We start from the raw sequence: 9,871 nt of genomic DNA, 5'->3' as shown, positions 1-9,871 counted from the left end.
GTGTTTTGTGGATCCGATCCATGTATCCATGGATCCGTAAAAAATCATGCGGATGTCTGAATGGATCCTTACAGGGGGGGTGATCAGTGACAGGGGGGTGATCACCCTGATCACCCCCTGTCATTGATAACCCCCCTGTAAGGCTCCATTCAGACGTCCGCATGTGTTTTGTGGATCCGATCCATGTATCCATGGATCCGTAAAAAATCATGCGGATGTCTGAATGGAGCCTTACAGGGGGGGTGATCAGTGACAGGGGGGTGATCACCCTGATCACCCCCTGTCATTGATAACCCCCCTGTAAGGCTCCATTCAGACGTCCGCATGTGTTTTGTGGATCCGATCCATGTATCCATGGATCCGTAAAAAATCATGCGGATGTCTGAATGGAGCCTTACAGGGGGGGTGATCAGTGACAGGGAGGTGATCACCCTGATCACCCCCTGTCATTGATAACCCCCCTGTAAGGCTCCATTCAGACGTCCGCATGTGTTTTGTGGATCCGATCCATGTATCCATGGATCCGTAAAAAATCATGCGGATGTCTGAATGGAGCCTTACAGGGGGGGTGATCAGTGACAGGGGGGTGATCACCCTGATCACCCCCTGTCATTGATAACCCCCCTGTAAGGCTCCATTCAGACGTCCGCATGTGTTTTGTGGATCCGATCCATGTATCCATGGATCCGTAAAAAATCATGCGGATGTCTGAATGGAGCCTTACAGGGGGGGTGATCAGTGACAGGGGGGTGATCACCCTGATCACCCCCTGTCATTGATAACCCCCCTGTAAGGCTCCATTCAGACGTCCGCATGTGTTTTGTGGATCCGATCCATGTATCCATGGATCCGTAAAAAATCATGCGGATGTCTGAATGGATCCTTACAGGGGGGGTGATCAGTGACAGGGGGGTGATCACCCTGATCACCCTGATCACCCCCTGTCATTGATAACCCCCTGTAAGGCTCCATTCAGACGTCCGCATGTGTTTTGTGGATCCGATCCATGTATCCATGGATCCGTAAAAAATCATGCGGATGTCTGAATGGAGCCTTACAGGGGGGGTGATCAGTGACAGGGGGGTGATCACCCTGATCACCCCCTGTCATTGATAACCCCCCTGTAAGGCTCCATTCAGACGTCCGCATGTGTTTTGTGGATCCGATCCATGTATCCATGGATCCGTAAAAAATCATGCGGATGTCTGAATGGAGCCTTACAGGGGGGGTGATCAGTGACAGGGGGGTGATCACCCTGATCACCCTGATCACCCCCTGTCATTGATAACCCCCCTGTAAGGCTCCATTCAGACGTCCGCATGTGTTTTGTGGATCCGATCCATGTATCCATGCATCCGTAAAAAATCATGCGGATGTCTGAATGGAGCCTTCCAGGGGGGGTGATCAGTGACAGGGAGGTGATCACCCTGATTACCCTGATCACCCCCTGTCATTGATAACCCCCCTGTAAGGCTCCATTCAGACGTCCGCATGTGTTTTGTGGATTCGATCCATGTATCCATGGATCCGTAAAAAATCATGCGGATGTCTGAATGGAGCCTTACAGGGGGGGTGATCAGTGACAGGGGGGTGATCACCCTGATCACCCCCTGTCATTGATAACCCCCCTGTAAGGCTCCATTCAGACGTCCGCATGTGTTTTGTGGATCCGATCCATGTATCCATGGATCCGTAAAAAATCATGCGGATGTCTGAATGGAGCCTTACAGGGGGGGTGATCAGTGACAGGGGGGTGATCCGGGAGTCTATATGGGTGATTAACCCCCTGTCATTGATCACCCCCTGTCATTGATCACCCCCCTGTCATTGATCACCCCCCCTGTCATTGATCACCCCCCCTCCCCCCTGTAAGGCTCCATTCAGACATTTTTTTTGGCACAAGTTAGCGGAAATTTTTTGTTTGTTTTTGTTTTTGTTTTTTCTTACTAAGTCTCATATTCTACTAATTTGTGTCAAAAAATAAAATCTCACATGGACGCACCATACCCTTCACGGAATCCAAATGCGTAAACATTTTTAGACATTTATATTCCAGACTTCTTCTCACGCTTTAGGGCCCCTAAAAAGCAAGGGCAGTATAAATACCCCACATGTGACCCCATTTCGGAAAGAAGACACCCCAAGGTATTCGCTGAGGGGCATATTGAGTCCATGAAAGATTGAAATTTTTGTCCTAAGTTAGCGGAAAGTGAGACATTGTGAGAAAAAAAACAAAAAAATCCATTTCCGCTAACTTATGCAAAAAATAAAAAAATTCTAGGAACTCGCCAGGCCCCTCATTGAATACCTTGGGGTGTCTTCTTTCCAAAGTGGGGTCACATGTGGGGTATTTATACTGCCCTGGCTTTTTAGGGGCCCGAAAGTGTGAGAAGAAGTCTGGGATCCAAATGTCTAAAAATGCCCTCCTAAAAGGAATTTGGGCCCCTTTGCGCATCTAGGCTGCAAAAAAGTGTCACACATCTGGTATCGCCGTACTCAGGAGAAGTTGGGGAATGTGTTTTGGGGTGTCATTTTACATATACCCATGCTGGGTGAGAAAAATATCTTGGTCAAATGCCAACTTTGTATAAAAAAATAGGAAAAGTTGTATTTTGCCAAGATATTTCTCTCACCCAGCATGGTTATATGTAAAATGGCACCCCAAAACACATTCCCCAACTTCTCCTGAGTACGGCGATACCAGATGTGTCACACTTTTTTGCTGCCAAGGTGGGCAAAGGGGCACATATTCCAAAGTGCACCTTTCAGATTTTGCAGGCCATTTTTTACACATTTTGATTGCAAGGTACTTCTCACACATTTGGGCCCCTAAATTGCCAGGGCAGTATAACTACGCCACAAGTGACCCCATTTTGGAAAGAAGACACCCCAAGGTATTCCGTGAGGGGCACGGCGAGTTCCTAGAATTTTTTATTTTTTGTCACAAGTTAGCGGAAAATAATGATTTTTCTTTTTTTTTCTTTTTTCCTTACAAAGTCTCATATTCCACTAACTTGCGACAAAAAATAAAAGATTCTAAGAACTCGCCATGCCCCTCACGGAATACCTTGGGGTGTCTTCTTTCCAAAATGGGGTCACTTGTGGCGTAGTTATACTGCCCTGGCAATTTAGGGGCCCAAATGTGTGAGAAGAACTTTGCAATCAAAATGTGTAAAAAATGGCCTGCAAAATCTGAAAGGTGCACTTTGGAATATGTGCCCCTTTGCCCACCTTGGCAGCAAAAAAGTGTGACACATCTGGTATCGCCGTACTCAGGAGAAGTTGGGGAATGTGTTTTGGGGTGTCATTTTACATATACCCATGCTGGGTGAAAAAAATATCTTGGTCAAATGCCAACTTTGTATAACAAAATGGGAAAAGTTGTCTTTTGCCAAGATATTTCTCTCATCCAGCATGGGTATATGTAAAATGACACCCCAAAACACATTCCCCAACTTCTCCTGAGTACGGCGATACCAGATGTGTCACACTTTTTTGCTGCCAAGGTGGGCAAAGGGGCACATATTCCAAAGTGCACCTTTCAGATTTTGCAGGCCATTTTTTACACATTTTGATTGCAAGGTACTTCTCACACATTTGGGGCCCTAAATTGCCAGGGCAGTATAACTACGCCACAAGTGACCCCATTTTGGAAAGAAGACACCCCAAGGTATTCCGTGAGGGGCACGGCGAGTTCCTAGAATTTTTTATTTTTTGTCGCAAGTTAGTGGAATATGAGACTTTGTAAGGAAAAAAGAGAAAAAAAAAAAATCATCATTTTCCGCTAACTTGTGACAAAAAATAAAAAATTCTAGGAACTCGCCATGCCCCTCACGGAATACCTTGGGGTGTCTTCTTTCCAAAATGGGGTCACTTGTGGCGTAGTTATACTGCCCTGGCAATTTAGGGGCCCAAATGTGTGAGAAGTACCTTGCAATCAAAATGTGTAAAAAATGCCCTGCAAAATCCGAAAGGTGCACTTTGGAATATGTGCCCCTTTGCCCACCTTGGCAGCAAAAAAGTGTGACACATCTGGTATCGCCGTACTCAGGAGAAGTTGGGGAATGTGTTTTGGGGTGTCATTTTACATATACCCATGCTGGGTGAAAAAAATATCTTGGTCAAATGCCAACTTTGTATAAAAAAATGGGAAAAGTTGGCATTTGATCAAGATATTTTTCTCACCCAGCATGGGTATATGTAAAATGACACCCCAAAACACATTGCCCAACTTCTCCTGAGTACGGCGATACCAGATGTGTGACACTTTTTTGCTGCCAAGGTGGGCAAAGGGGCACATATTCCAAAGTGCACCTTTTGGATTTCACCGGTCATTTTTTACACATTTTGATTGCAAAGTTCTTCTCACACATTTGGGCCCCTAAATTGCCAGGGCAGTATAACTACGCCACAAGTGACCCCATTTTGGAAAGAAGACACCCCAAGGTATTCCGTAAGGGGCATGGCGAGTTCCTAGAATTTTCTATTTTTTGTCGCAAGTTAGTGGAATATGAGACTTTGTAAGAAAAAATAAAAAAATAAAAATCATCATCATTTTCCGCTAACTTGTGACAAAAAATAAAAAGTTCTATGAACTCACTATGCCCATCAGCGAATACCTTAGGGTGTCTACTTTCCGAAATGGGGTCATTTGTGGGGGTTTTCTACTGTTTGGGCATTGTAGAACCTCAGGAATCATGACAGGTGCTCAGAAAGTCAGAGCTGTTTCAAAAAGCGGAAATTCACATTTTTGTACCATAGTTTGTAAATGCTATAACTTTTACCCAAACCATTTTTTTTTGCCCAAACATTTTTTTTTTATCAAAGACATGTAGAACAATAAATTTGGCGAAAAATTTATATATGGATGTCGTTTTTTTTTGCTAAATTTTACAGCTAAAAATGAAAAATGTCATTTTTTGGCAAAAAAATCGTTACATTTTGATTAATAACAAAAAAAGTAAAAATGTCAGCAGCAATAAAATACCACCAAATGAAAGCTCCATTAGTGAGAAGAAAAGGAGGTAAAATTCATTTGGGTGGTAAGTTGCATGACCGAGCGATAAACGGTGAAAGGAGTGTAGTGCCGAAGTGTAAAAAGTGCTCTGGTCATGAAGGGGGTTTCACCTAGCGGGGCTGAAGTGGTTAAACTGGCTGTTTTTTACCACTTGCTACCCTACATTTACCCATATACAGTCAGGTCCATACATATTGGGACATCAACACAATTATAACATTTTTGGCTCTATACAACATCACAATGGATTTAAAATGAAACAAACAAGATGTGCTTTAACTGAGACTGTCAGCTTTAATTTGAGGGTATTTACATCCAAATCAGGTGAACGGTGTAGGAATTACAGCAGTTTGCATATGTGCATCCCACTCGTTAAGGGAGCAAAAGTAATAGGACAATTCGTTTCTCAGCTATTCCATGGCCAGGTGTGTGTTATTCCCTCATTATCCCAATTACAATGAGCAGATAAAAGGTCCAGAGTTAATTTCAAGTGTGCTATTTGCATTTGGAATCTGTTGCTGTCTCTCAAGATGAGATCCAAAGAGCTGTCACTATCAGTGAAGCAAGCCATCATTTGGCTGAAAAAACTAAAGAAACCCATCATAGAAATAGCAAAAACATTAGGCGTAGCCAAAACAACTGTTTGGAACATTCTTAAAAAGAAGGAATCACCAAGTGAGCTCAGCAACAGCAAAAGACCCGGAAGACCACAGAAAACAACTGTGGGGCATGACAGAAGAATTCTTTCCCTGGTGAAGAAAACACCCTTCACAACAGTTGGCCAGATCAAGTTCGGCCTGTTATCCTGCAAGTTGATCCAGAGGAAGGCAAAAAAAAAACTGTGAGGTACAAGACAATTTTCCCCACTTAAGGGGAAAAAAATTCCTTCCCGACTCCAGAATAACTCCCTGGATCAATGACCCATCTCTAGTGGCTATAGGCTGTAATATTATTACACTTCAGAAATACATCCAGGCACCTCTTGAACTCTTTTATAGCGATGAGCGGCATAGGCTGCTGGGGAGGTTCTTATATAGTAAGGGGTAGGCAACTTTTCTATTGGCTGCTAGGTATGTTGCCACAGACTCTCTCATGTGCTTCTTTATATCCTTTCATGCTCTTGTCTATGCAATCATGCAGAACTGTGCTTCTACTGCCTACTGCTAACAATGCAACCTAACAAACTGAAGCCCCTTCTTCCACTCATTCTGTCATACATCAAATGGAACATCCTACAGTAGCATCTGGAAAACAGCAACACCAAAACATGTTTAGACCCATCTGGTCCCAGTTATGAACAAAGAAATGTCCTCTGCAAACTGGTTCACACTATCTACTCAAATGTTAACACAAGAGCCAACAGCTTGACTTTCCATTTGCTGTGTGAAATATCCCAGGGATGCCCCCTCAATCTACCACACTCACTTTTTTCCCACGTATTGACTACCTTTTGGACTCATCTTCTATATCCAGGAGAAAGGTTCTACTCAATCATAAGATTCATCATTCTTGGTCCACAATAATGGCATCCCACTACACACCTCAAAATTAATATATCCGTATCTTTTTCAAACAGAACAACCAACATCCCAAACATTAAGGCTACAAAAGGAACAAGATAGTATATTAGTTATAATATTTAACATATCTCAAAAAAATCTCAAGATCGCAGAGTCTAAGTTCTTACAAAAAGGACTATGTTTTGCCCAGCTGGAAAAATTCAACAAATTTTAGCTGTTTGTGGACCTCTACTTGTTTATTGGCAAACCCAACTATGCTTTTACAAAATCTATCTATTTACCCAACTGGCAAATTTAATGAATTAGAGCTGTTTGAGGAGTGGACCTCAACTCATTCATTAGGAAACTTACGCTCTACAGTAATTTTTTCAACTCCTAAAACAAATACCCGCTACCATACCTGGCATCAACCACTAGCTATAAATACTGGACTCAGACGCAAATCTACATTCAACCTCACTTATCATAGGGGGAACCACATCAAAAACTTAGTAGCCAAGGATTTTAGGGCCATCAACAGTGGCATGTCCATTCCAGATAATCTAACCAAGGGCGAGAAAAAAACTCTGGGTGACCTGATGAGCAATGACAAGATTGGAATCTGAAACGCTGACAATCGTGGAGGTATAGTAATACAAAATAGGGTGGACTACATTAAGAAGCCAATCAGATCCTAATGCATAAAGATTACTACTGTGTCCTGTCAAACAATCCATTGTCAAAGACACTAGGGAATTATTGACACCATTAGATGGAGCATATGGTATACTCCTTGAGAAAAAAAAGAAAGAATATGTTATAGTTATGCTAACCATCCTGTAACTTCTTTTTATTACCATCTACCGTACCTCAAATACATAAGGGTGAGAAAAAACCTCTGGGACGACCAATTATTTCCAGCATATATTCACTCACTTACTTACAATTTGGATATTTTCCTGCAAAAACGGACAAAAAATGGTGAGGAACTGTAGTCTGCGAAAGAGCAACATGTCCGGTCTGCCCATTGGACACGTGAAGGTGCCATGGAGGACCCCGGTGAAGATCCCACCTCAACAAAAACAAATATTGATGCTGCCGGTGGGGGCTAGATGACAGCTGGATGGACTGGAGGTCCTGATTGAGCCTGCCTACCAAGAGGAAATGCAGACTCGCCCACTGGTAGCCTGGGCCCTCTCTATTGTGAAGGATGGATGTGTGCCAGTACAATGCCTCAAAGTCAAAGACTGCGAGTTAACCATTCCTGGGAATACCTTGCTGGCCAAAGTTTATATGTTCAAAGGGGACACCCCTCAACGAATGGACCTCACACTACAGCCAGATAGGAGATCAGCCTGGACCTATGCTGTAGAGGTTCATCAAAGGAAGACACTGACAGTGGAGTGGAATGGTCGGCTGATCATGGCCCAGGTGCTGGTGGACTGCAAGACCCTGACTCCAGGACAACAGAAGTTGCTGGAAGACATCCTTTGGGAAGGAGGCGTTCTTGAGACATGATGAGGACTTTGGGTGTGCTTCCGCGATCGAGCACGAAATCCCCACCGGCGATGCTGCACCGATCAGGGAAAGTTACTGGCAAATCCCGCCTAAAATGTACCAGGAGGTGAAGGACATGGTGGCCAGCATGTTGGAAAACCAGGTGATCCAGGAGAGTCAAAGTCCCTAGGCTGCTCCAGTAGTCTTGGTGCGGAAGAAAGATGGGAGTATCCAGTTCTACTTTGATTATGGAAATGCCCAGACCATCTGGGATGCCTACCCCCTTCCGCGGATTGAGGAGTCATTGTCCACCTTGAGTCATGCAAACTTCTTCTTGACCTACCTGGCCAGTGGGTATTGGCAGGTGCCGGTGGCCAAGAAGGACAAAGCGATGACAGCCTTGATCCTACCTATGGGACTATGGGATGCCGTTGGCCTGTCCAATGCTCTAGGAACATTCCAGCAGTTGATGGAGCACTGTCTGGGGGATCTCAACTTCGAGTCAGTATTGATATACCTGGAAGACATAGTAGTGTTTGGGGCCTCCTTTGAGGATTACCTCCAGAAGCTGCAACAGGTCCTAGGACATCTGCGAGACCATGGGCTCAAGATCAAGCCCAAGAAGTGCCAACTGTTTTGGCAGCAGATAGAGTATTTGGGACATTTGGTCACCCTGGAGGGGGTAAAGCCGACCCCTGACAAGGTGAAGGCCGTTCACAAGTGGCCCCAGCCGTGTACACTACGAGAGGTGTGGGCATTCGTGGGGCTGGCCAGCTACTACAGGAGATTTATACCCAAATTTTCTCATTTGGTGGGCCCATTAAACGAGTTATCAAGGGGCACCACAGGGGGCACAAAGAAGTGTCCCATCAAGTGGGGACCCCTGCAACAAGAGGCCTTTGAAGCAGTGAAGGAGGTACTGACCAGTGCCCCGATTCTGGCTTATGCGCGGTTCGACCCCCCATTCCTGCTATACACTGATGGAGGTCTACATGCTCTGGGGGCCGTGTTATCCCAAGTTTAGGATGGACGTGAAAGAGTCATTGCCTATGGCAGGCAGTCTCTGACAACTATAGCTCGTTTAAATTTGAACTACTGGCACTGGTGCGGGCCATAACCGAAGAGTTCGCGGAGTATCTGACAGGTGCAGAGGTGACCGTGATAATGGACAACAAGTTCCGGTCAGGTAGGGAGAACGGCAATGCCAACACACTCTCCTGAGTACCTGGAGGGCTGTCGGCTCAGAGTGCCAATGAGGAACTAGAAGACACTGAAACTCGTGACCTTGGTCGATTACCCATGTTTCGGGACGTGGCACATTCAGGTGGGGTGGCGTCGCGGGTGCCAATGGTGCTTGGAAAGACGTTAGCTGATTGGGAGAGGGTCCAGATTGGCTGCCCGTACCTGTGGAAAGTAATAGAATGGGTCCAGACCAAGATGTGGCCTCAGCCAGAAGAGCGGACCCGTCTGACTCCAGAGGGCCAAAGTTGTTGAGGCAGTGGGATAAGCTGACTGTTACCCAGGGCTTCTTGTGTCGAACCATATACTTGCAATTAGAGCTGCAGTACCAGCGACAGATTGTCATCCCCATGTCATTGGGACCGGAGGCTGCCCGGAAGGCCCAATGAGAGGGTGCCTATTTTGGGAGCGATAAAACATTCAAGTAGCTCCAACAGCTGTTATACTGTCCAGATTTGGCAGACATGGTGGCTGAGGCATACCTGAAGTGTCGGCCCTGTGGGCTGAGTAAGAGTACTGAACAGCGAGCTCCTGTCCAGGCCATCTGGACCTCAGCGCCCCTAGAGCTCCTTATGATCGATTATGTACAGATTGGTTACTCTACCTTAGGACAGTCGTA

This window comes from Bufo gargarizans, chromosome 2 (genome assembly GCF_014858855.1).
Source record: "Bufo gargarizans isolate SCDJY-AF-19 chromosome 2, ASM1485885v1, whole genome shotgun sequence".
NCBI lineage: Eukaryota > Metazoa > Chordata > Amphibia > Anura > Bufonidae > Bufo > Bufo gargarizans.
Note: the sequence above shows the minus strand (reverse complement) of the source record.